Source organism: Octodon degus, unplaced genomic scaffold (genome assembly GCF_000260255.1).
Source record: "Octodon degus isolate 3935 unplaced genomic scaffold, OctDeg1.0 scaffold00065, whole genome shotgun sequence".
Classification (NCBI taxonomy): domain Eukaryota; kingdom Metazoa; phylum Chordata; class Mammalia; order Rodentia; family Octodontidae; genus Octodon; species Octodon degus.
The window spans coordinates 203681-231423 of record NW_004524641.1 but is presented as its reverse complement, the minus strand read 5'-3'; the positions used below and the strand labels follow the sequence as shown (position 1 = coordinate 231423).

At 38.7% G+C, this 27743-nt stretch overlaps 1 pseudogene; it reads left to right on the top strand.

The window, feature by feature from the left end:
* The first annotated feature begins 21210 nt into the window (after positions 1-21210).
* Positions 21211-27743, top strand: part of LOC101577317 — a 9818-nt pseudogene continuing 3285 nt past the window's right edge.

Below are 27743 nucleotides of genomic sequence, written 5' to 3'. Positions count from 1 at the left end.
GCAAAGGCAAATAAGAACAACAATTTTCACTTTTTTAGACATATCAAGAATAAGTGGGGCCACCAAAATAGCTCAGGGGACTAAACACCTGATTAGGCAAGCGCAGGGACTGGTGTTCAATCCCTGGAACCACAGGCCACACCAGCCTCATCTCTGAGCTTCCTGAGCTGGCCACCGAGACAGGGAATGGTGGCACACACCTCTAATCCCAGGACTGGGGAGGCTGAAAACAGGACGTTCACAAGTTGAAGCTGTTTATTACCTAGTCATTCATGTTTCAATATTCTTGTAGCATTTTCTTTGGCAGTACACTGTTACAACAGTAAATTGTCTGTATTCCAATCCAAGGACAAACAATAGGTACAGTTCATTATTGTTGACAGTACATTTATTCCATCTTCTCTCTCCTACTGAAGGAATTTGTTCCTATAATTGTCTTTCCCTTGCTGGATTATTCCTACCAACATACAAACGTGTTTTAATCTCTCACTTAACGGTTAGTCTTGGAGAAATGGATGATTCCAGGTACAAGGCAAGAGTTTTACAAGATGAATGGAGAATACTTTGTTATGCCAGATAGCAAAGAAGCTACCAAAAATTCCCCATATGGATGTGTCAAAAAACAGCAGGCCAAACTGAAATTGCTCACACAGGGCAGAGATTAGGACAATATGAATGTCAATAAGGACTTCAATGCACTGAAACATATTACATATATTCAAATCCATGAATGCATTATTTTAAAAACTATTTTTTGTTGAAAGATACCTAAGAACTATTTTGAAAACAATGACAAACACCTTAACATTGACTCCACCATTCCTATGCAAACTATAATGACAAGAAGCCATATAAATGATGAGTGAAGTATGCTAGCTAAGAAGCCAAGAAGGAAGGATAAAATGTCATCTTTACTAATCCAAATGAATTAATGGATCTGGGCACTGATCATCAAATGGCTGTCAACACAAAATGGACAGTTACTCTTCTTGATGGACAAATATATCAACACCTATGAACATTTCCTGTCAAAAATTTACACTCAGACCTGATCAAATTTTGGACTCAACTTTCACAGATGGTGAAATACAAAAGATAAAAATAAACTTAAATAGAACTTTAATTAGAAAATGGATAGAGTTCGTGGGTTTCCCCCCAAATTTCACGTGATGGAAATATATAAAGCCCAGGACAAGAATGTCCGGATGTGGGGGCTAGTGGGAGGTGGTTAAGTCATGATCTGTGGAATGAATGAATGAATGAATGACTTCTGCTGTGAAACGGTGCTGAGGAGGAGTGAGTTCTCTCTCTTTGGCTGGGCCTTTCAGCTTCCCAAAGTGTGAAAAATGTGTTTCTTTATAATTTTCCCTGGCTCAGGCATCCTGTTGTCGCAGCTCCAAATGCACGAAGAGAAAAACCGAGACAATAGGAAATCACAGGACAGACAATACCGTTTCTTCAAAAGTAAACTGCCAGCAAGAAAAAGATGGAGAGAAAAATCCGTAGACTGAAGGAAGTATAAAAGACATAGTCATGTTGAACCAAAAGAGTTTTAATGTGAGGACACTGTTTTGAAAATAAGTGAAGTAAATCAATATCTGTGATATTTATAAGATAATTAGAACTTTCTTCTCTGTTCTAATGATACTAAAACATCATTGTCAATTGTTTTTTGATGTCATAAGACAATATTTCTTTGCAAAGAGATTTTTAAGATACTCGTGCTCAAATACTTATATGTGGAATAATGATATATAGGATTTGTTTCAAAATAAAGCAGGAATAAGTAAGTATATGGCAGTACAGATTAAGAAGTTCACTCTGTGTGTGTTGGGGGGGTACTAGGGATTGAACCCAGGGCTTCCAAACTGAGCTATATTGTCAGCCTTTTAGAAATTGTATTTTATTTCAAGGTGGGGTTTTGGTAAGCAGATAAACTACTCAGGCTGGGCTCAAACTTGTGTTCCTCCAGCCTCAGCCTCACAGGTTACTGAGACTATAGGTATTTAACATTATTACCAGGTATGATCACTAATTGTTTTAGTTACATTTCTCTCGTTGTGGGGACAAAATAGCTGATGCCTAAAATTAAGGAAGGAAAAGTTTATGGAGGTTTCAGTCCATAATCAGCTGGCTCCAAGGCAGAGTGGCACTGCAGGAGGGCAACAGTTCATGGGGGCAGAAAACAGCAAAAACAGTAAGAACAAAAGGGGGTGGAGGCCGGGGAGGTAGCTCAGTAGAATAAGTGTTTGCCTGGCAAGTGCAAGGTCCTGAGTTCAATCCCTGGTACCACAATAAAAGGGGGGGGGGAGCAGAGAACACACCTCTTCCCCCCTTATACTGCACTTGGGCTGTCCACCCCTGGGTGGGTATAGCACTCACACCCACAATCCCAGCACTAGACCATGAAGCAATCATAACTCTAGAAGCCTGTCCCCTGACTGCATGCGGGTGTGGGGGGACATCGAGATATAAACTGTAACACTAAATCTCAAAGAAGTTGCTGATGGGCACATGAAGTATAACAAGGAGACCTATTTTTGTATGCTTAAATTCCCATCATAAAAGTGCTTTAAATTTTTTTTCTTGCTTCTGCATTCATTTTATTTGCAGTTTCACTTGTTTATTTATTTAATATATTTAGTACAGGGTCTACAGGGTCTCACTACATAGTTTGGACTCATAGTGCTTCTCCTGTTTTCAGACTCTCAAGAGCTGGGATTACAGGCGCATGCCACCACGCCCAGTCTCAATTGCCATCTCAGTGTGCCCTGGGGGTGGGGCCAGCACAGCATGCTGGGGATCAAACCCTGGCCATTGTGCTCTGCCTGAGCAGGTGCTTTAGTCCATTCAGCTATCTGGCCGGCCCTTTCACAGCTTCACTCCTTCTTTTAGCCAAATATCACATAAAATTGGTCTCAATATTTTCATCTTCCATGTTGACTTTTCAAATCAGAATTTCTGCTTCTGCCATAAGGGAGCTGCAGTCTCCCTGTCAATGCATCTTGAATCTCATACAAACAAAGAAAATCCTGGTGACTCCATGTGGCACCTCCATCCCCGAGTACCAGTTTGAATGTCCAATATCACAGGAATGTCTAACAGGCAGATGCCTCAATATTAATGAATGGATAATGAAGCCCCTGACCCTGCTTGCTCTATCACACATGCCCCCTCCCAACCCTGATCTTCTTACCTCCAATTAATGCATCGCCATCCCCTGTCACTTAGCAAAAAAGACTTCAAGTTATCTTTGATCCCTCTTCCCTACTCTGCATATTCAATCTGCCAGGAAACCCTGTCAACTCTGACTTAAATATATCCTAAAACAGATGCTTTAGTTAATTTATATTGCCATAATAAAGTATTAGAAGCTTGGGGTCTTAAAAACCACAAATTTATTTTTTCACTCTTCTGGAGACTGAAAAACTCAAGCAAGGTTACAATTGATTGATTTAGTTTTTGGTGAGTTTGCTCTGCTTGGGTTTGTTGATGGCTACACATCGGTTGTGTCCAATGGGAAGGAGGGAAGGAATAAGGGAGGAAGGAGAGAGAGGGAGAGGGAGAGGGAGAGGGAGAGGGAGAGCATGCGCACACTCTGGAGCATCACTTCTTAGAAGGGCACCAGTCCTTTCATATCAGAGTCCACCTTTCAACCTCATTTTACCCTGAATGCCTGCGTATAGACCCTATGGATTTTAATGTATAAATTTTGGAAGACACAATTCCATCCTTAGTACCCAGTCATCATATCAAGATGTTTATGTTTTTCCCTTCTGCCTAGAATATTCTCTCTCATCTCAGGGCTAGCTCCTTTTTAAAACTTTTTTAAAATTTATTCATTTTTTTTCATTTTAATGAAAAAAAAGACAAAAGAGCAATGAAACAATTTCAAAATAGGTTAGTAGGACAGTTATAATAATTAATATACTGCATATTGTGGTCTTCATATTAGTTATTCAGAGGACAAGATGCAGACATGGTACCTTGTCTAACCTTTCAGACTGAAGGACAACTTTCCCTTAAGTAAATAATCAGACTCTAGTTTCTCCTGTTATCACCCCTGCCTTATTTTATTTGCAATCCTTATCTGTACCTGAAAGATCATATATGTATTTGTCACCAACTACAATGGCCTAACCTTATTGGACTCACAGGGCCCAGGTCCTGCCTGACCTGCGCTCCTCTAGTGCTGGCCCCCCGAGCAGGGGCTTAGCAGGGAATGAGGAATAAGCAGGTCAGGAAGCCACAGGGCTCCAGACCCTTAACAGCAGGGCTCTGCCTGGTCATCCTGGAGCCTCAGCGGCCAGAACACAGGAGAGGCTAATATCAGATCACATGTTTCAACTGGAAATCATCGGCCTTCCATCCCAGCCCTGATCTGCTCAGCCTCCTTGAAATCTGTGCAGTTCTCCCTAAAATAATCATTTTTCCTTCATTTCTGAATGGCTTAAAATTTCCTGCATCTGCTTAGTATTTCTAAAGATGATTTAAAAAAAATAAATGACTAGAAATTTATTTTAAAGTATAATATGGGACAATGTGGGATGTTCTAGTAATTGTTTCACCTAATTCACTGATGGGCTCTGAATTATGTTTCTCTAACATTGAGGTTGAAGGGGAGAAATACACTATTTCTAACAAAACTAAAATTAAATGAAGACACACTATTCCAATCTTGCACTATTTTGTTTTACCTGTACTCTTGGTATACATTTATTTTCTTTTTATATCATTTAAAAAACCTAAAACAGAGAAGTAAAACTCACACACAATTCTATTATACACAATAGGATAATATAAACTAAAAACTGAAGACCCACCCTCTCCACAGCATAAATTCTTTTAACAGTGCACGATGTACTTTCCTATGGCCCTCTTGATGCCTAATAAACACACACACACACACACACACACACACACACACGGGCATATGCACACGCGAGATACACTTTTTTCCAATGAAAAACAGGATTGTCACATGAACGTGCTCTTCCCACTACTCATTTTATCACTGAACATAGACCCTGGCCATCTTTTCAGGCCTTGTCCTTTTCAACAGTTTCATTCTATTCCATTGTATGAAACTGTTTACTCATGCCTATAAGGATGGACACTGCAATTATTTATCAACTCCTTCAGTTATTTATTGTTTAAAATTATTTAGTTTTACAAAGCCCATTGTCGCTCATATTCACTCTGCATGCCCCACATGGTGATAGCTCTACTAAGTAGAGTAAACATTTTCCTTTTCAAATACATGTCCCTACTTTAGTTCCCAACATAGTTTATGACATTGCCCTCATCTATTCTAAATGTTTAAAGTGTTATCAGACTTTCTCATGCACACCAATCTGACCATTTTACTTTGCAGTTTTAACTTGCATTTATTTAATTCTTAATGAAGTATAACATCTTTACATTTATCTACCAGGCATTTGTACACTGATAATTTTTATATTCATGTTTTTCTCCTACATAATTAAAAGATCCTGCTGTGTTAGGAATATTGAAAATAGACAAAATAAAATGTTAGAAGACAAAGACTAGGTTTCTGTGATAAATAGAAGGCCTAGAAACACTTCCCACATGAGCATTTCCATGAACACTTGTGAGAGGGCTGGAGAAAGAGCTCAGAGGCATAAGCAGGTACCTGGCAAGAGTGTGGACCCAAGTTTGATTCCTGGCCCCACATACTATGCCAGGCCTGGGAACCCCAGGTGTACCATACTGGCCCTGGAACTGGGTGTGGTGGTGCAGACCTATAATCTCAGCACCCAGGAGGATCACTGTGAGTTCAAGACCAGGCTAGGGGCTACAAAAGACCAGCCCAAACTGCATAGTGAGACCCTGTGTAAAAAAAACAAAACAAAAAAAAACTGTGGGATCATATTGTGAGCCAGGTATTCCCAAGGCCTAGGGACTCAAAGATTAATATGACCTTGTCACTGAGTTTGGAGTTTTACGACTAATTAAGCATTCTAAAATGGGAAATTAAAGTATAAAAATGATCAATTTGGGCCAGCGAGATAGGTCAGCAGACCAAGTGCCTGCTTAGGCAAGCACAGGGACTGGGGTTTGATCCTGGGCACCACATGCCACCTCCTCCATCCCCCAAGACCAGACGTGGTGGTGCATGCTATAATCCCAGCAATGGGGTGGCTGAAAACAGTAGGATCACTAGGAATCCAAGCTGCATAGTAAGATCCTGTACCAAATACATTAAAAAAGAAAAAATCAACTTAGAAGCTTTACATAAAAAAGTGTAAACTTACAAGAAGCATCAGAATATAGACCTATAATTTGGATCATCTGTAAATATGCTAAAGCAAAAATCTTCTAATGAGAAAAAAAGTAGGACTATGCTTTCACCAAACTGGATAAATTGATTGCAAGTTAGCACTAAACACATACTAGATTTATACAGTAAAAATGTGTCGAGGTTTCAGGAGGTGAAAACAAATTTAATTTCCCCAGGAGTCAGGGGAATATGCATGAAGAGTTGATGAATTGCCTCTCTCACCTCTCAAAACCTCTGCCTGTAGATTTTTCTGATGGTCTTTCAAATAGCTGAGCCTATTGGGAGATAGTTAGGTTTCTCAGATGAATTCACTCATAAACGAGTCATAGTTTGTAATAAAATCATTTCAAATATTAGAAGCAAATGAGAGTGAGAACCACGTGTGCGAGTCTCTGCAAAGCTAAGAAACAGAATGCTCTCATTTTAGACACCTTATCAAGCACTGCTAAGGCAAAAATAATTCTGTTCAGGATTTACGCTCAACAACCCAGATGCTGCACAGTTGGAAAAGTGGGGCTGCCCTGGATCTGGGTCTTGGTGGAAGTATTTATGGGACAGACGCAACCTGCCTTCTCTAAAATTACCCTAGATGACACAAGGTCTGGAAGATCATTTAGTAGTGGTGCCACTGCATGCCATCCAAATGGGACCACCCTGTAACATGGAGGGAAGGCGGTGCATGTCCTCCTGGGAGCCTCTCCACAGAACAGGAGCCATGGCCTCCATGGAACCTCTTTTGCCCTCCCTGTTCCCCACCCTCTCTCCTTACTTTCTTCTCTCTCAAATTCTGAAACCCCCAGGGCAGTGTGGACACAGTGGGGCAGATGGGACAATTCTGAGCAAGGAGGCAGGACAGAAAGTGTAGTCAACTTGGAATTTTACCAGGAATGAGCTGTCCATAGAGTTATTTTACTGAGTGGATCCTTGTGTTCTGGACATTTTTGCCCTACAGCAGCTTCAACACCCTGTGCTCTGGCACCTCCCTTTAGGTGGCAGACAGCAGAGATATAAACTCTAGTTTGTGTAGTGCTGTGGTGTCGTAAGAGATTCAGCACCACACTATTGGCTTCCCAGCAGCTTCAAACCACCGTAGCCTTAAACTACCTGAGACTTTGCTTCAGAGCCCATTACTGGTGGACTAAAAGGTCAGGCTGTCTTCCTGACTTGAGGGAGCGATATCTGTGTCACTTTGGCCTTCTTTGCCTCCCATTCTATTGAGGGATAGCTCAATGCAGGAAAAGCTGCAGACTGTTAATGTACATAGTTTGGTGAGTCTGGACATATGCATTTACTTGTGCTATATTGTGACAGCAGGGTAAGAAAATGTCCAGCCCTTATCAGCTCCTAAAGCATTCTTTTGATTCCACTGCAAGTCCAATTTTAACACTGATTCCTACAGATTGAGCTGGATAATAGGCTGAACTCTGGGCTCATGATAAAACTGATTCCAACTTGAGGAACTAATAGAAAACTCCCTGTAGTGGGGTAAATGTGAGTTCCAAAATGATATGTCCAAGTTATAACCACTGAATAAGTTATAACCTTAGGACCCTTGTGAATTGCTGATGAGAGTGCAAAATGGTGCAGCTACTTTGGGAAATGGCAGAACAGTGATGCTGAACCTTTTGGAGTCAGCTGTTCAACGTGTGTCATAGGTTTGCTACCACTGGTGTAATAGTTCTTCAAAAAAGTTAAACATAGAATTCATGTATGAATCAGGTAGTCCATGTCCCATTATGGACTCCAAAGAACTGAAAGCAAAGAATAGAACAGATACCTTATACCAATGTTCATGGTAATATTATTAATAGTAGCCAAACTGATGTGTTTATCAGGAAATGGATAAACAAAATATGGGCACAGATATAATGGAATGTTATATAGTAATAGCAGGGAATATATGTTATGCTGCGAATGGACTTTGAAAATGTCATATGAAATAACATAGCAAAAGACACAAAAACAAGTGTTATATGATCCCATGTTTATCAGATACCTGGAAAGTAGGACCAAGGTTTCCAGAGCATGAGGAGAGGAGGCACAGGAGCTCACTGCCAAATGTCTGTGGTATCTCAACTGGGAAAGATGAAGAAGTTCTACAGGGGGCCAGCGCTGATGCTGCACGATAGTGGAAATGTATTAATGCCACTGAATTGTGCACTTAAAGTGGTCAAAATAGGAAATATTGGGATGCTTATTTTACCCTAAAAATAAAATAAACATAATTCCTGGAAACCAGAGCTCAGAATTGAAGCAAAGCCATGCTAAGAGTTCAGAAGGCTAAGTCAGGTCCAGCAAGTAATGGAAGGGGCCAACTTGGCCATGGTAAGGCAGGAAACTCAAGGAGGTCCAGGACACAAACTCCTGCCTGCAACTTAGATGCTGGGGGTCAGAGGCAAGAAAGCAGTCAGCGGAAGCCTGGGTCGCCAAAGCTAGAGAGGAACAGCTTCAGCGCTGACGTGTGGAGCCAATGTGCAATTGCCAGCACTCTGTGTAGGACCCAATCTGTCTTTGCCGTGGGAGAAAGCTACACTTGTTTTGGAGATGGGTAGGAGAGGGCACCTGAAAGGCACTCAAGAAATGGAAAACTCACAGGCTGCAATAGCTCTGACTCTGCTTTGTTTGGCTCCCATCTCAACTCTGTGCATTTTCTTTGTGTACTAAGAAACCCTGGGAAACCTCAACTCGACCTCTTGGTGAAACTCCCACTCTGAACATCAGTCTGAAAGACGCGTTGAGAGCCTGGAAGCCCTTGCATAAGTCTGACAAGCAGTCTATCGATCTATTTCCAGCACAGAGTGGGCTGCAGGGAAGAGTTGAGCAAGGGTGTGTGGGTGAGGGGAGAGGGCGTACATGAATAGTGCTGAGCCTCTTCATTTCCATTTCAGCAGGAACCGTTGCTGACCTTGTTCCCAAATGTGGGCATGTACTCTCCTTGGAATGTGTACACTCCTGGCACTGCTTTGGGGAACCCTTCATTTAAAATGTAGTGATAATGTCAAAACCAAGTTCCAGTCATTTTATTAGAAAGGTTTCAACAAAGTCACTTAGCAGTGAAGGCGAATACCCATCAGTTTTACCTGGGCCATTTCTCCTCAGCCTGGGGGCTACATTCTGCATCCTCTGCCTTTGGTTCTGCTCTTCCAGCTGTTTCTGAGAGGACATGGCTCCTTACACACACCCTGAGGGTAGCGTGTTAGTGGGAAGCAGGATTTCGCCCAGGCCAGCTGACCGTAGAAATCATAGGAGGAAAGCGTTTTACCTCTCTCTTTATAATGGAGTTACTAAGAAGAACTGCACCACTTCCTTGAAATAAACTGAAAATTTAAAAAAAAAATGAATGATACACAACTCCAAGAGTTTTGGTATGGAAATATGGGGGCAACCTACACATCCTGTAGCTTTACACAAGATTTGATGTAGCTAGCGCTGCACTCAGGGACAGGGTGAGGGCAGACCAGAGTCCTGACAAGTTCAAGGGCTGAGTGGATGCTGACTGAGACTCGCCAAGCCCACTCTCTTTTGCTTTAGAAAGGTACTATCACATGTGAGTGGAACTGGTTCCTACGGTGTGTCCAATCTTTGGGATGCACCGCCAAATTTATAGTCCTGAAAGCTGCACAAAAGAGGAGTTCACAAGTTCAAAAGGGTACATAGTTGTACTCACTGGATTTTATAAATGGAGAGAAGAAAATTAGATGTGGGATCCAGTAGTCTGTATCATTCAGGTGATAGATCACTCTGAGTTGTTCCAAAGTTCTGGGGTTTCTTGACATGGCACTTATGTTAGCCCTGGCTGAGCCATACGGTCTCCTTGAGACTTCAGGGCAACTGGCTTCCCATCACCTACTGTGGCTGCTAAGAAAAGTGTTACCAAACAGTGAATTCTGTAATATGCTCCTTCTCCAGGGAGAATCAAAACCAGACAAAACCCAAATAACCCAATGAATGATTGTCTAATTGTTTGCCTTTTCCACCAAAGAAATTCTAAGGTGAAAAGTGGCAATCTGTTATAGCAAATATCTCAGTGTAGTTACTCCTTTGACAATATTTAGAGACAAGCATCTCTGGCGGCTAATTTAGAGACATGATTCCGAAAAAAGGCCTGTCTTGATAATTTGAACTCTCTGGTTGTTCCGAGGACTGTATCACGCAGAAATTCCTCCACCTAGGCCATAAAATAAGCTTTTTGAGTGCCTGAAGGAATGTCTGTCAAAGTCTCAGACATGAGACTAATTAACAGCTAACGCTGTTAAATTTATTCTTTGCCTTACCGTTTTTTTTTTTTTTTTGAGATTTCATGTAAACCCTGATTCATTTATCCGGTTGTAACATCCTCCTAAACCAAGACTTGACCTCACAGTTTTTATAGTTTTAATGTCTCTTTCAAATCATATCTATTCCTATTCATTCATTCATCCATTCATTTATTTAATCCACTCATTTAAGACACACATATAATGCATGTTTTAGTCACCAAGTAGTGCCCCAGGTTCTGAGAAAAACAAGCAATAAAAGACATCACTGTACCTTCAAGTTTTCATATTTTAATTAGGAAGGTAGACAAATAAAGTCCCAATATCAATCTTCAGATTTTTTTTTTTTTTTTTTTTTTTTTTTAGAACCGGGGATTGAACTCAGGCCCTTGTGCTTGCCAAGGAAGTGCTCATTCTACTGATCCATCTCCCAGCCCCTTCAGATATTTCTCATACCAATTATATTATGTGTTTCTTTTAAATCATTTTCATTTGGATGTTGTATGTAATCTCCAAGTTAACCTCCTGGTCTTGAGCCTTTGGTAGAGCCCTTGCCAACATTACTTCAGTGCTGTCCCGTGTGACTAAGGAATATGGCATCAGTGGATCTTGAGGTAATGAAAAGCATCACAGATTACACCCTGGTCTTTCAAAAGTCAAGGTCAAGCTTTCAGATGAGTACAGCCCCTGACTGACACGTGACTAAATCCTACTAAGACATTCCAAGCCAGAACCAGATAGCCCAGCCAACCCAAATCCCCCTCCAACTCCCGCCCCCATCACCAGGAGAGAGAGTGAATGATCATTATCATTCTGAGCAGGTAAGTTTGGGGGAAATTCATTACACAGCATCAGACAGTTAATACAAAGAGGCTGTACTATGATGAGTTTTTCTTCTGCTTGGAAATCTTTCTCTCGTTTCATCTTCCTTACATTTTAAGACACAGCATAAATATCTGGCTATTCTAATATTTGTATTAATTACATCTAATTGAGATCTATACCAGTTATGTAGCACATCATAGGTATAATTACTTGTCTTTTTGCCACAACTATTTCTAGATTGAGCCATCTATAGGCAGAGTGTGCTATACTCAAATTCCCTAACATCAGAGCACTAGCCTAAGGTCTGACACATGTCATGTGTATGATAAATGTTTGTGAAATTAATAATATGAGCGTCAAATAGTAAACTCTGGTGCATATACAAGAATATGCTATATTAATTTTTACATTTTTATCTCAAGGGCTCTTTTGTCTTACATTGATTTTTCCATATCAAAATTATTCTGGGGCAGGCTCTTCCTCTACTATGTCTCCTCTGCCTGCTTACAAGACCTAATATAGTGCTGGATATTCAGTGTGTGCTCAATAAAGGTTGACTGACTAAGCATTTAATACCTTAAAACAGAAATTCAATAAATGTAGTCCCAGTGACCTGAAAGAGTAATGTTTCTCCTTGTGTGTCTAATGGATTACCAGGAGTACCTTAGAGCCAGGATTTTAAAAACAACTGTCAATGACAAACTCAAGGACACAACTCTCACCTGAAAGGGCCTGAAAGGACCCAGAGAGAGAAAATTCTCAAAGGATAATAAAGATGTAATGAAATCAATCCATCCTCAGTCCATGGAAATCTAGATTCCTTAAGTGTGAACGATTCCCTATGACTACCATGCCTGCCCACCCCAAATCAGAGATTTCCTTCAGACAAAGTGAAAATCTAAATATCACAGATGAAGACAAGCCAGAGCCCCACAGGCAATAAAAGTCAATGCAGTTATCTAAGAAGTATTTTTTTTTAAAGTATTTAGTCCAGGGTTTACTGGGTCTCACTACATAGATTGGACTCTTAGTAATCCTGTTTTCAGCCTCCCGGGCTCTGGGATTACAGGCATGCATCACCACACTCAGTCTCAGTTGCTGTTTCAGCATGCCCCAAGGGTGGGGCCGATACCGCGCAGCACCCCAGGGATCTAACCCCAGCTGCTACACTCTGCTTAAGCAGGTGCTCAGTGTCTGCCCCACTGCCCTCAGTGTCCACATGTCCCTTGCTCAGGAAGCTTCCCAGGCACTCTGCCCCCACCTCTTCACCGCCAGGGTACAGAGTCCATAGCTCAAGCCTTGTCTATAATCAGCTTTATTTCTCCTTGTTTTCCTTTACTCATGCTGTGTCCCAACAAGGATCCATTAGCTTGGAATTCCTGATGAATTTCCTTTCATCCACTCAAGTACTGTTTATAAGTTAATAATTGAGGAGTCCAAAATCAGCTTCCAAAATAGGGATTTTTGTTAGTTGGGAAATACATCTTGCTTTTACCCAAACATTTAAAAGAAGAGGGGCTGGAGAGATGGCTCAGTAGAATAAGTGCTTCTCTGGCAAGCGCAAGGGCCTGAGTTCAATCCCCAGTTCCGAAAAAACAAAACAATCAACTGATTTCTTAAAAACCAAACAGCCTGAGCTTTGATAATAAAATTGGTTTTCAAAAATATTACTTTACGATATTTAGTTATTCAGGATTATGGAAATAGCAATATTTTGTCAAGTGAGAAAAGTACAAAAGTAGAAGCAATAGAATAAATTCAAACCTATAATATAGTAACATTTACCATTTGGATTTTCAATAATTTAATAGAGAACCCAAATAGGCTTTTATTATTCAACATATTTGCCTCTGGATTATCTATCATAGATGTAAATGCTTGTAATTCACTTACATTTATATTTTAGGTATAATAATTTCACTGTTGGTGGCCTTGTGTTTTATATTCAATACTATATTTGTTATTATGAGAACATAAATATAACTTTATAAAGAAAAAGACACAATTACATAATAGAATGATATCTGAGAAGATGGAATAAAGTAAAAATTATTAATAGAAAAAGAACTTTAGAAAATAAGTTAATTTTAAATTTAACACTGTAGAGCTGATGAGATAGCTCAGCGGTCTAAGCACCTGCCTGGTAAGGCACAGGGATGCAGGTTTGATCCCTCACACCACATGCCACACTGGCCTCACCCAGGGCACACTGAGCCAGCTACCGAGACCAAGTGTGGTGGCGCATATGTGTAATCCCAGCAGTGAGGAGGCTGAAAAGAGGAGGCTCACTATGAGAGCCACATAGTGAGACCCTGTGCCAAATACATAAAAAAAAATTAATAATACAATAAGAGAAAGTAGTATCGAAGGCTTAAAAAATTGTATGCCCTGAAAAATAATCAAAATGATTCATAAATATCTTTTCACTCTCAAACTCTTTAAGATTTCATTATTTTAAAAATATTTAATAATTTAAGTAGCCTAAAAATCTCTTTATTAAAAAGTTCAATAGAGAATAACAGATAAAGCATGATCATCACAAATTCCAAGCCACGTATATTGAAGATCTGTCTGCTTTTAAAAACATCCCATCAAATACATAAATAACAACAAAGAGAGGTATCAAAGTGGACCTTCTGTGCTTCTGTGTTCATTTCTCCCCATCCTTATTTTCAATGTTTCCTACTACGATGACAGCGCTTATGGAGCACTCTCCAGGGGTCAGGAGTTGTGCTGAGACCTCTAATACAGAATCTCTCTGAACATTCCAAATAACCCCATGGCCAGGCACTCATCATGATGCTGATGGGGAGATAAAGTTTGTTCTATAGTACGTGGTTTGAGGTGATGGAACCGGAATTCAAACCAGATCTGCTTCACTCCAGAGCCTCAACTCTTACTTATGCAACTATGTCTTTAGGAGTTTGAAATTGCATCTCCCTCAAAGCACCTGCATCCTCTGAACAAGATTTCACTCTTTCCTGAGTCGAAGTTCTTATTGTGTATTCCGTACTTTGACTGTATATTACCTTATGTTGCTGTGCACATAAATTAGTAAGCGTAAAACTTCTTCCTCTACTACATTACAAGCATCATGAAGGTAGATTCAGGTTTAGTATGTGCCATAAACTCTTACAATTTACCAAAGTACTATGCTATACATAGGTACTCAATAAATACTAGATGAATTAGTTGTGTCCATGTAAAATTGGTGCTGATGGTTGACAAGGCATTTAGTATCATGCTGAGTACTTTACATACAGTCTTTCATTTAATCTTGGAAGTAAGCAGTGAAGTAGTTCACATTATGTTTATTCAGAAATGAAGAAATGGAACAAATGTTAGATAATTTCACTCAGGTTGTAAAGGTAACCAGTCTGACATTCAGATCCAAAGGATCTAAAATACCTCTGTTCTCAGCATTTATACTGTAAGACAAGGACTGCGAGCAAGGGATACTCAGCAAAATTATTTTTGCACCAAGGCAAAGAGGTAACGAAACTTGGTCAAGCAGAAAATATTGTACCCATGTTGTCTCAGTTACTATTCTCTTATTGCTGAGACAAAATACCCAACACCCAAAATTAAGGAAGGACAGGTTTACTTAGCTCACAGTTGGTGGAGGTTTCAGTCCATTCTCTGGTGGCTCCAAGGCAAACAGCAGCAGTTCATGGCAGCAGAGAACAGCGGACAGCAGAGGAAGGAGCAGCAGCTGTGGCAGCATCTACCAAACCTGTCTTTAAGCTGATAGCAAAAACCATAGCTCCACGGTGAAGATTAGAGCTCCTCCAAAGTGCCACAGCTGTGAAGATCGAGCTCCTCAAAGAAGTGGTGCACAGAAGCCTTCCTCAACCCCTTTATATAAGCTTTAAGTGCTGAGTCATCCTAGGCCGGGCTCTTCCATGCCCTAAGAGCTTGGAGTCCCTGAGAGGATCCAGGTAAACTTCTGACCTCTCCAGCTGACACAGTGTAGCAACCACCATGTATGTCATCAGTATGGTCAGGTTACGTGGGGCTGAAATGGAGGGTACAACTGACTGATAATTTGATACTTGCTGTCAAGTAGAAGTGAAGGAGATGGGTAGAAGAGAGTCATTCTAAATATATTACTCAGTGTAGAGAAAGAAAATTGAATTTGACAATAATATCTATAATTCTTCTACAACTAAAACCTGAAAAACAAGCACTCTCTGCTTTCCAATGGAATTATCAGCTATTTCTGTTAGAGAAGTGAAGCTCATTTTGTATTATGTCTGTAACTGAACTTTTAAAGTTGACTTTGTTTTAATATGGCTTATTCCATAGTCCATTGCTATTGTATTATTAAAAATAACAATCTTGAGTGTTCTCTTTTTGATCACAAATCTCTTGGGAAACAACCTTACTCTTTCTACCTCAAGCACATTACAAATATGATTTTTAATAGAAAAAAAATAGCATAAAAAAACACAGAAAATATACAGAATTTCACTAAACAAAATGATAGGAATTCAACAATGGTTGTTAACAGACTCAATTATGTGAGTCTGTTATGGCCAGATAATTTCACTCAGGTTGTAATTTAAATTATTAGTTATAAACATGCTAAACTTATCAAAATATTAAAACAAAATTTAAGCATTAACTATTCCTTTCAATAGATCAGCAGTACAACTATCCAAGCTATCCTGTGTATATACGATATAGCTTTCCCTTCCTTCTTTCTTTCCTTCTGTTCCTCGTCTCAGTTCTTCCTTCTCTTTGAACAATTTTTTTCCCCTTTCACTGTATCTATTGTGCCTTTCAGATTTTATTTATTCTCTCAGGTTCTTACACATGCGGGTTTGATTTATTTTACTTATGAGTATAGTCTCTAGTTGTATCCATTTACCTATAAAAGCCTCAAGTTTAAATACAAATGCTTTTCTTTCCCAGGGATCAACCTCCAACATTCTTCCACTTTCTATTGCTTTGCCTTTCCTGATAGATGATTCACTCAGAAGAGTCGATCAAAACAAGTCACATGACACCAGAAGAGAACAGTGCTTGAGGAGGAAGGATGACCCCCATGTCACTTCTCACAACTGATGACTCACTTCCGGTGCAAACACTGGCTTCGGGCAGATGCCCTGCTGTTGCTGTACCTTTGCTCAAGATGGCCACAATGTACAGCAAAACTTTTGATGGCTCCCAAGGATGTCATGCCAACAGTGAATAGAGTCATCAATATCCAAAAGCAAAATTGATTTTAGTGAATACAGAAGTGAAAAAGGTTTTTCCTTTGGCCTTTGAAAAATTACATTTTGCTATATGTCCCTTCACAGTACCATTTCTTAAACGGTTAATATATTTGCCTGCCAAAGCAAAATATAGCCCTATAAATAGGATTACTAATGATGAAGAATTGGAGATACGGTCGGAGAAAAGTGAGTTGCTGTAGAATAAGATACAGTGGAGCAAGGCAGAAATACACAGGATGAAAATGTGCAAACCCCGTGGAAGACAACTGTCACAATTCCAAGGTGGGAGAAACAAATTCCTGCCCCAGGAGACTGATCAGAAGCGTATCTTTTATGTTACTTTCAGCATTCTTTACAATGATGAGACTTAGAAATTATGTGAGTAATGAGCCATCTTGGTTCACACATGTAGGAGAATATAATGCAGTTATAAAAGTGAGTTGCTGAGAAATATTTAAAGACATGATGAAAGTTTGTGAAATGCTATGAAGAAATAAAAACCAAGTTTAAAAAATGGTAGATGAAGCATGATTAAATTAGATGAAAACACACAGAGATACAGGCACATACATAATGTGAAGAATGCAAAGGTGAACATCAGACTGTTATCAGTACGTAGAGGGAAGGTCTTCATATTCTTATATATTTTTTATACATGTTTTAATTTTTCTATAATTAACATGAATGATCTTCCCAAACACAAAATAACAATAATTTGGGGGTTTTCAAAATAAATTTTAATTGAGAAACAAAGAGCAATGAGACAGTTTCAAAACTGATTAGTAAGACAGTTTCAATAATTAATACATTGCATATTGTTATCTTTGTAGTGGTTATTCATAGTGCAAGATGCAGACAGGATATCCTGTCCAAACACTATTAGTACAAATCTTTCTTCTCATTGAATTAAGAGAAAGTAGCTGTATATCTATCCTAAATATTTTGTATACACAGATACAAAATGGTTCTCCATTTGTATCCCTTTTTGTTTAGTTTTGTCAGAGATGGGTATACCATTGCCACTTAAATAAAAATAATAATTTGTGTATTGAAAAGAGAAGACAATTTATTTTTTAAATTTTTTTAACACTTATGAATTTTTATTGCCTTCCATAATTGTAAACCCACACAAACTCCAAACACATATCTTTACTTGTTCCATGCAGACTAAACAAAAAGAGAAGACAATTTAGAGAAAAATTTCTTTTGGGAAATAAGACTGGTAATACAAGGAACTGAAATAAATATAAAGCAAACTCCCCCTTCCAAACATATTGGCATCCAGGTAGTGATACAAAGAAGCCTGAACAAAGACAAAGTGGAACTCCAGTAGGTAAGCAACTACTCCAACATCTTTCACTCCAAGGGATATTCCAAGAACTAGCGAAGTAAGCTTCCATCTTCATAGCTGTGTGAAGAGTAAGAAGTGGTAGTGGGAAAGTCTCCTTATTGCTCTAAAAGTTGGTTAGCTCATCCTTTCCCAACTTCACATTAAGTGACACCGCACTGGCATCTTGAAATCTGCCATGGACCATTCACAACACAGAAACTGGCAAATGGTACAAATCAGAATTTGTTTCTCTAGTAGCCATGAAAGAAGTATTTGCCTGCCAGATAGAAACGTGTCAAATTGGTCAAAGTAAAAAATTTAAGCACCAACTGCTACCTTAAAAAACCTGATAGAGAATAGTAGTACAATTGTCTTAACTATCCTGTGTATATGCATTCATGATTTTTCCCCTTTCCTTTCTTCCTTTCTTTTCTCCATCATAGGAAAGTCATTAAGGACAAAAATCATCTTTTAGTTCAAGAAATAAAAGTTAGTAATTATAATCAAAGTCTCATGGGATAATTTGACTGGCACCAAAATGGCCAGGAGCCATTGCTAAATTTGAATGGGTTGTGAAGGACCCTCAATCTGTCATTTATAATTTAATCTTTCGCCTATTTTCTATGTAATTATTAAAATGAGTATTTACCAATCCATTACCAAGGACAAAGCTTAAGAAACAAATCCTAGAATCTTATAGAATATAAAATATTTAATTAAAAACTCCACATACAAAGCCTAAATAGCTATACAGTTGGGAGCCTAAATAGCTATATAGTAAGTAGAAGAAGTAGGAATAATCCCACTTCTCTGAAGGAATCATCAAGGTAACAAACTTTATGCTAGATGAAAATCAAAATATCTTTCTTGAGATTTTTAACCACAAACTGACCTTCACGCAAGTTTTTGGACTTTAAGCCCCTGACTCTTCTGTGGCCCACAAAACATCAAGTAAAATTTGAAAGTAGTTGATAGCATCCCCAAGCTCCTGGCTGGCTCACACTGAATTTTGTTCTGTAGAAATGTATCTATAATTCCGCCTCCCAAATCAGCACTAATAAAAAAATATTAGCTCACATATAAAAACTAAAACAATACCCAGGAAAGATGTTTGAGTAAAAAACAAAAACAAAAACAAAAAAACCCAGAGAGGACAGAAATCTTATTTAGGATTTCCAGGAAGATGGTGGAAAGGTGAGCAGCAGAGTAAGAGCCTCTCCAAAATTTGGTGTCCAGATTGGAACGTGAAGAAGAGAAAAAGGAAGGCAGTGGGTCTGACCCAGGAAGGATTTGAAGTGAGAATTGAGTCCACAGGGAGAGAAAACTGAAAACTTCAAAGAAGGAGACAGACAGTGCTTTCTCCCTGAGCCAGCTTGAACTTGCAGACTCATGGTGACTGCTGGTAACCCCAGAGGCCTCCATGAGGAAGCACACAAGTGCAGCAGAGCACAGGACTGCAGCAGACTGAAGGGGCTGGGAAGTTGTTTCCACACAGAGGGATGATTGTGCAGGAGCCATCTTTGATGAGGCAGACTGAGCTCAGGACTTGGAGATACTACTCGCTCCACCTGGAGGCCCCCAACCCGGTTCAAATCCACAGGAGGCCCAGGGATTGCTACAGGCTGGATGGGTCTGGTTCCAGCTTCCTAGCCAAAGGTCAGCCTGAATTCTGTGGAAAGAAGAGTGAAGATTCTCTGGGATTCACCTCTGTCCTTCCATGGAGCTGGTGCTGGCTTGCTGGGATTGAGAGGAGCAGATGTGGACTCTGTCTACCCACAGTGTCTACCAGTGGCACCAGAGACATACCTTGAGGTGGATTTTTTCCCCTTTTCTTTTTCTCTTAGTTTTTGTTTGTGTGTTCTTCACTGTTTTTATTTTCATACATGTATTAACATGGTGTCCAGGTTTTGTTGCTGTTGTTGTTCTGTTCTTGTTTTTATTTCTTCCTTCTCTCTTTCCCTCCTGCTTCTGACATAGTTTCCAAAAGTTGGAATGATCATCTTGTCTTTGAGCCTTGATTCTAATCTCTTTCTTTCCTTTTATTTCTCAATTTTTCCTTAAACCTGTTTTATATTTTCTCTCGTGAGGGTAAAATTGCAATATTGAGCATTTATTTACTGCATACAATATTCTGGTTTATTTTAGATTTTGTTATATAACCATAAATCTAGTTCACACAATTAAAAGTGGATGATTAGTAGTTACCTCAGTTTATCATTTTCTAGGCTATGTTTGATGTTAATATTATTGCTTATTGTACTTTAGCCAAAGTGACATAATTGTTCTAAACCAGTTGTTCTGAGGTTGCTTAAGGGTCATATAAAATACTATAGTCCAGTGGCAAAAAACTAGGGGCTGGGTCAAGCAGGCAGCAAGTCTTCATACCCAATAAACTGAAGAGGTGGGATCTTGCAACAGACCCCAAACCCAAAAACTAGCTCCACCTGGAGGACTCTGAGAAGTGGTTATTTCCTTAGGGTTCTAAATACTAGCAATAAAGCTACTCACCACAGGCAATTTGCAAGCAGCAGCCCAGGCATTATGCTAAAAAATAAAAAATAAGACATTTAAACAAGATACAACCCCAGACTTTCAGCTCACCAAAAACAAACCCAAGAGGCAATGAGATGGAAAACAATCTGAAAGCTACCCATATGGACTCTCTAAAGGGGTAGTAACAACAAAGCAAATGAAAAAGGCTTTAGGAAAGAAAAATCAAATCAGAAATAATTTCTCAGATAAGTTCAGAGATAGTGACCTTAATGGAGTGCTTACTGTATCTGGAATAGATACAAATAAAAAAGAGAGAAGCTTAGGAAAATGATGGAAAACATGAATGCCCAATGTAGAAAAGAAGTGGAATCCGTTAAACATTCCATTGAGAGTATACATAGAAGAATGAGCCAACATGAGGATGGAATCTCAGATGTAGAAGACTTTATTATGGTTAGCAGTCATGAAAAGAAAGGTTTCTATTTGTATTTTTGAGGAGTTTCACTATGTAGTTCAGAGTAGTCTTAAACTCAATCAGTAGTCCAGGCTTACCTCAAACTCACAAAAATCATCCTGCCTCAGCTGGATGAGATTATAGGCATGCACTACTATGCCAGGCAAGACTTCTTCAAAATTGCAAGGGACCACAAGAATCACCCAGAAGTTGCTAGATGAGGCAAAGAAGACTAACTTAAGATTGACTGGAGTCAATGAAAAATGGGAAGATAGCACAAATGATATTGAAAAACCTGTTGACCTTTCCTTTCAATGGCACACCATGGCAAGATGGCAGTGCAGATTTCTAAGAAGAGGAAGTTTGCCACTAATGGCATCTTCAAAGCTGAACTGAACGAATTCCTTACTAGGGAGCTGGTTGAAGATGGCTACCCTGGAGTTGGAGTCTAAGTTATATTGACCAGGACAGAAATCATTATTTTAGCCACCAGGAACAGAATGTTCTTGGTGAGAAGGGCTGGAGGATCCAAGAATTGACTGCTGTAGTTCAGAGGAGGTTTAGCTTCTCTGAGGGCAGGGTAGAACTTTATGCTGAGAAGGTGGCAATGAGTGGTTCCTATGCCCAGGTGGAATCTGTGTTAGAAAGTCCTAGGAGAGCTTGCTGTATGGAGGGCCTGCTAGGTGTGCTGCAGTTCATTACTGAGAGGGGAGCCAAGGGCTGAGAGGTCGTGCTGCCTGGGAAACTCCGAGAACAGAGCGCTAAGTCCATGAAGTTTGTGGATGGCCTGAGGATCCAGTGGGGACCCTGTCAGCTGCTATGTTGACAATGTCGTGTACCATGTACTGCTCAGACAGGGCATTCTGGGTATCAAAGTAAAGATCATGCTCCCCTGGCATCCAAGTGATTGGCCCCAAGAAGCTCTACCCGACCATGTGGGCACTGCGGAATCCAAAGATGAGATCCTGCCCACCATTCTCATCCCAGAACAGAAGAGTGGGAAACCAGAGCCACCTGCCATGCCCAGCCGGTCCCTTCCACATGACAGGGTGTCCCTGGCAGCAGTGTCTGAAAATAGAGGCAGCTGTGGGAGGCCTTCAATAAATCTTACACAAAGATTGGGGGGAAAAAGAAAAACAAAACCTGCTTCCAGACATCATGGCAGAAAATTCCTGGGCAGGGAAAAAGGAATTGACAGACAGCTAAGTGTGACATATAGAATTCCAAATTAGCCATGATTAAAACAAACAAAGAAACAAACAACAACAAACAAAAAAATCTACAGCAAGGCATATGATAGTCAAGATTCCAAAAATTCAACACAAGAACAGAATATTAAAACCTGTTAGAAAACAGAAACAAATCACTTATAAAGGAAAGCCCATCAGATTCACAGCTGACTTCTCAACACAAACCTGAAGTCAAGGAGAGCTTGAAGTACTTCAAGCCCTTCATGCAAACAACCTCCACCTCAGATTGATGTACTCCACACAACTATCTTTCAAAATTGATGGAGACATAAGATTTTTATTATAAAGAGCACATGAAGAAATTCTTGAATGTCAAACCAGCTCTCCAAAATGTTCTGAAGGACATTCTAAAAAGAGATAATGAGGACTACAATTCCATGAACCCCAACAGAAGGAACCTACCAGGAAAGCAAGCAATTAAATGGGAGGGGGGTAGGAGCTGATAACAGGAAGATAATAGGAGAAAGATAAGTCAATACACATTAGTTATAATCATAAATGTTACTGGTCTCAATTCCCAAATTAAAAGAAACAGACTGACAGAATGGATCAAGAAATAAGATGCAACATTATGCTGCATAAAAGAAACACATTTAATTCAAAAAGAAATTCATAGACTGAACATCAAATCTACATTAACTTGACAAAGTCAAATTCCACATAACACAAACCCAGAAAAAAAGCAAGGGAAGCTATTCTATTCACAGACAAATTGAATTTCAAGCAATACTGATTAAAAGAGACAAAGAATGTCACAACATTCCTTATAAAGCAAACAATCCAAGGGGGAGATATAATAATCATAAATATATATGCACCAAATACAAATACATCCAGTTATATAAAACAAATATTAATGGACATGAAAAATCAAATAAGCACTAATGCAATTGTTGTTGGGGACATCGATACCCCACTGACACAAATAGCACCTAGACAAAAAAAAGTCAGTGATGAAATATTTGCAACTGGGCCAAACATTTGAAATGTGGAAATCCAGGAAGCCATTTATACCTACTTTGAAAACTTGTATCCAAATAATGACTTAGGAGATGGCTAGAGAACCCACAACATCACACATTTTTCTCAGCTTAACACAAGATGTTGTCTGGAAGAGCCCCCATACTAGCTCATAGAACATGCTTAACTAAGTGTGAAGGAACTGAAATTGTCCCATGCATTTTATCAGTTCATAGTGCAATGAAACTGGAAATGAATGGCAGAAGAAACCTCAGCAACTTCATAAATGCGTGTAAATTAAATAATCTCCTTCTGAACAACACAGATGAAGTTAATGAAGAAATTAGCTTGTACAATTAAAGGATAATGCCAATAATATAACATACTGTAAGTTTTGTGACACAATGGAAGTGGTTTTATGAGGGAAAGTTAACAGCAGTGAATGCCTATATAAGGAAAACAGAGTGAGTTCAAATAAACAACTTAGAATTGAGCCTCAATCTGCTAGAAAAAAGAAGTCAAGCTCAAAGGTAGTACAAGGGAGGAAATTATTAAGATCAGAGCATGAACTAATGCCATAGAGACTAAAAACTACAAATACTCAATGAATCAGAGTTGGTTCTTTGAGATTAAATAAAATTGATAAACCCTTATCTACACCTTATCAAAAAAGGGAAAGAAAAGAGTCAAATCCATGCAATTAGGAATGAAAAGGGTGAAATCCCAACAGATCATGTGAGAATCAAGACCATTTCTATCTACTTAGAGAACTTACACCTTTTTTTTTTTTTTTTTTTTTTGTAGTTTTTTAGCACAGGGTTCACAGGATCTCATTACTAGATCGGACTTGTAGTGATCTGCCCGTGTTCAACCTTGTAAGAGCTGGGATTACAGGCATGCACCACCATGCCCAGTCTCAATCGCCATCTCAGTTTGCCCTGGGGGTGGGTCTGGCATGGCACGGTGGGGATTGAACCCCAGGTGCTGTGTTTCCATAAGCAGGCATTTTAATCTGCTGAGCTATTTGGCTAGCCCTTGAGAATTTATATCCCAATAAGATGGAAAATGAAATGGACAGATTCCTAGATACATATGAATTACTAAAGCAGAATCAAGAAGATATAAAAATTCTAAATAAGCCAATATCAGTCAATTAAATTGAAGATATAATTAAAAACCTACAAAAAACAAAAGCCCAGACATGGATGGATTCACTGCTAAATTTCATAAGGAATTTAGAGAAAACTTAACACCACCACTTCTTGAACTGTTTAATGAAATTGAAAGGGAAGCAGTTCTCCCACATTCATTCCTGAAGCAAGGATTACCAAAACCAGAGAAAGATCCAATTAATAAAGAGAACTACAGTCCAATCTCCTTAACAAACACAGACACAAAAATCCTCAGTAAGATACTGACAAACAGAATACAGCAAATTATCAAGAAGATTACTCACCATGATGAAGTAGATTCATCCCAGGGATGCAGTGATGGTTCAATATATGCAAATCAATAAATACAATGTACCATATAAACAGAGTGGAGGACAAAAACCATATGGTCATCTGAATAGAGAAAATGCTTTTGACAAAGTCCAACATCCGTTTATGAAACAAACCCTACAGAAAATTGGAATAGATGGTCTTAATCTCAATCTGACAAAATTGAGATTAATCTCAATCTGACGAACAGCTATTGTCATACTAAGTGCACAAAACCAGAAAGCTTTTGCTCTGAAATGAGGAACAAGACAAAGCTGTCCGCTATCACCACTCTCATTCAATATAGTTCTGGAAACATTAGCCAGAGCAATTATATAAGAAAGAGAAAAAAGGAATAACTATAGGAAAGAAACGAGTTAAATTATTATCCACAGATGACATGATACTCTACATAAATGATCTCAAAAAATTCACCAAAGGATTTTCTAGACTTAATACCCAAATTCGGTGGTATAGCTAGAAACAAAGTCAACACTCAAAAATCAATAGCCTCACTGAGAGAGAAACTAGGAAATCAACACCATTCACAATAGCATCCAAAAAAAATGAAATACCTAGGAGTCAAGGTAATGAAGTACAAGACTTCATTGTTGGAAACTACACTACTCTGAAAAACAAGTTTGAAGAGGGTATCAGAAAATGGAAATATATTCCTTGCTCTTGAGTAGAAATAACCAATATAATTAAAATGATATACTTCCAAAAGTGTTATACAGATTTAATGCAATCCTGATAACAGTTCCTACAGTATAGCTCACAGAATTAGAGAAAACAATCCTTAAATTCGTTTGGAACCAGAAAAGGCCTTGAGTAGCAAAAACAATTGTTATGGTTTATGTAATGGGTATTAAAATCTGCAGGCTAAGGCAATATTATACAGGGCTAAACAGAGAATTTAAAAAATTAGAAGCCATGGGCCAGTGAGGTAGCTCAGTGGAATAAGTGCTTGTCTGGAAAGAGCAAGGTCCTGAGTTCAAACCCTAGTACCACCAAAAAAAAAAAAAAAAAAGATGGCAGATCTAAAGAGAATACCCACAATGCAGCTGAAAAGAAATAAAATGTATAGCAAACATGGAAGAGAAGTTGTTTTAGGTAGGAGAATGATTTAGCAGAAACATGTTTCTCGACATGTGTGTCAAATTCATACTTTAAAAAGCATAAGAATATAAGTATTAGACTTAGGATACCATTACCTATGGGATGGAGTAGGCACTGGGTCACATCAGACTCAGGGCTTCAGAGATACTGGCAACATTCTTCACTTAAGATGGGTAGTAAACTCAGAGGTGCTACATTTTATTGTTTTATATGCCTTAAAATATAAACTCTCTGGTAGGTCATCAATATTAATTAAAAACATTTTGAAAGTAGCCTGAAAGGGGGAAACTTTACATTGTTAACTATGAACTTTACATTGTGTTTGAGTCATACAAACAGGACTGATTTAATTTTCCCATCTTCCCTACAACTTTTAAATATCCCTTCAAAAGACTATTAAACTTACAATAAATTATGATAATATAATGAATGTTATTTTTACAAGAGCTAAGTGTGTCTTTCTCCAATATAATAAATGTATTTTCATAAAATAGCAAACTCAAATCACCCTTTTAGGTAGGCTCTTCTCTTTTACTGACAAGTAGACAAATTTTTTAAAATGTTATATGATAAAGTGGCAAGGCTCTTGGTGATTCTACTTTTTTTTTTCTTCTGGTTTCCAATTATTTAAAGAAGCCTTTTAAATACTCTTTGGAACTTATGCAGGTTGTTAAACTGAATTACTTCCATTTCTTGATTATATTTAAAAAGAAATTAATTAGAGATCTGGGACTGGTATAATTATAGTAACACTGCTGAAATTTAAACTTCTTTCAGTGTGTGGCAGAGAACGCTGGTCTGATTTTGACATTCTGTGCTGGTAGGCAGACTCTCAGTGAGGCCCGTGGCAAGGAAGGCACCAGGCAGGGCGGGTGTTAGAAAACCTGATCAGGCTTCAAAGCATTTTTGCTAACTAATGACTAGTCTACTCTAAACAAGAAGAGAAAATTGTTTATTTAGAGTCCCAACTTTGAGCTGGGACTACAATTTACAAAATCACTTAAGGGAAATAAAAACTTCAAAATACATTGAAAGTTGCTTCAGTTCTTCCACCATAGAAATAAGACAATTTGTATCTGAAACTTATAGCTGAAATAGGAATTTTTAAAGTCATGAGTATTTTGTTTCTAGCCATATTTTCTGGTATAATTCAGAACAAAATGTGCAGATGCTAAGCACCAAGTCTAAAGCATTTGAATGAATACATGCACCTGTGGAACTGCATATCCATAAAGATGTACATAATTTCTCCATCAGCTAAGAAACTCCCCTTGTGTTTCTGTCCCGTTGCACCTTGAATTTACAGAACAGGTGTCCAGATTTCCATCACCATGATTAGATCATTTTTCTAGAATAACACACACTCTTATGTCTGCTTTCATTGAACATAGTGCTTTTTAAAAGTTTCTAAACTATTTTTCCACTGTGTACCACCAATTGTTACTCATTTTCCTGTTATTCTTGGTCACCTGAACTGAGTCTGGTTTTCAGTTATTACATATGAAGCTACTGTGACCATTTTTGTGTAAGACTTTGGTGAACATTTTAATTTATTTTTGGGCCTGGGAGATAGCTCAGTGGCTTAAGCGTCCGCCTAGCAAGCACAAGGTTCCAAGTTCAATCCCCAATACTGGAAAAAAATTAATATTTTTGTATTAAATACTAAGGTGTGGCATAGATACACCATAGAGTAACGCACTCTTAGCTATTCCTAAAAACTGCTAAAGACTTCTCTAAAGTGCTTGTACCATTGCATACTCTTGCCATCACTGTCTGGGAGCTTCGGTGGGTCCACCCTTTGACAGAACTTTGTAGCTAGACTCTCACTTCAATTTTATTCATTTTAGGGGGCTGTAATTTTCTCTTCTTTAATCTTCTTGTCCTCTCTGCAAATGAGGGCAGTCTAGTCTCATAAAACAAATTGGGAAGCTTTCTCTTTTTTTATTTGAAACTGTCTTTTTTACAAGACATATTGTGAAATGGAAAGAAACTATTAAAAAGGAAAGAGAAACTAGGATGAAAGGACAAAAGGGAAAAGGATTATACATATATATA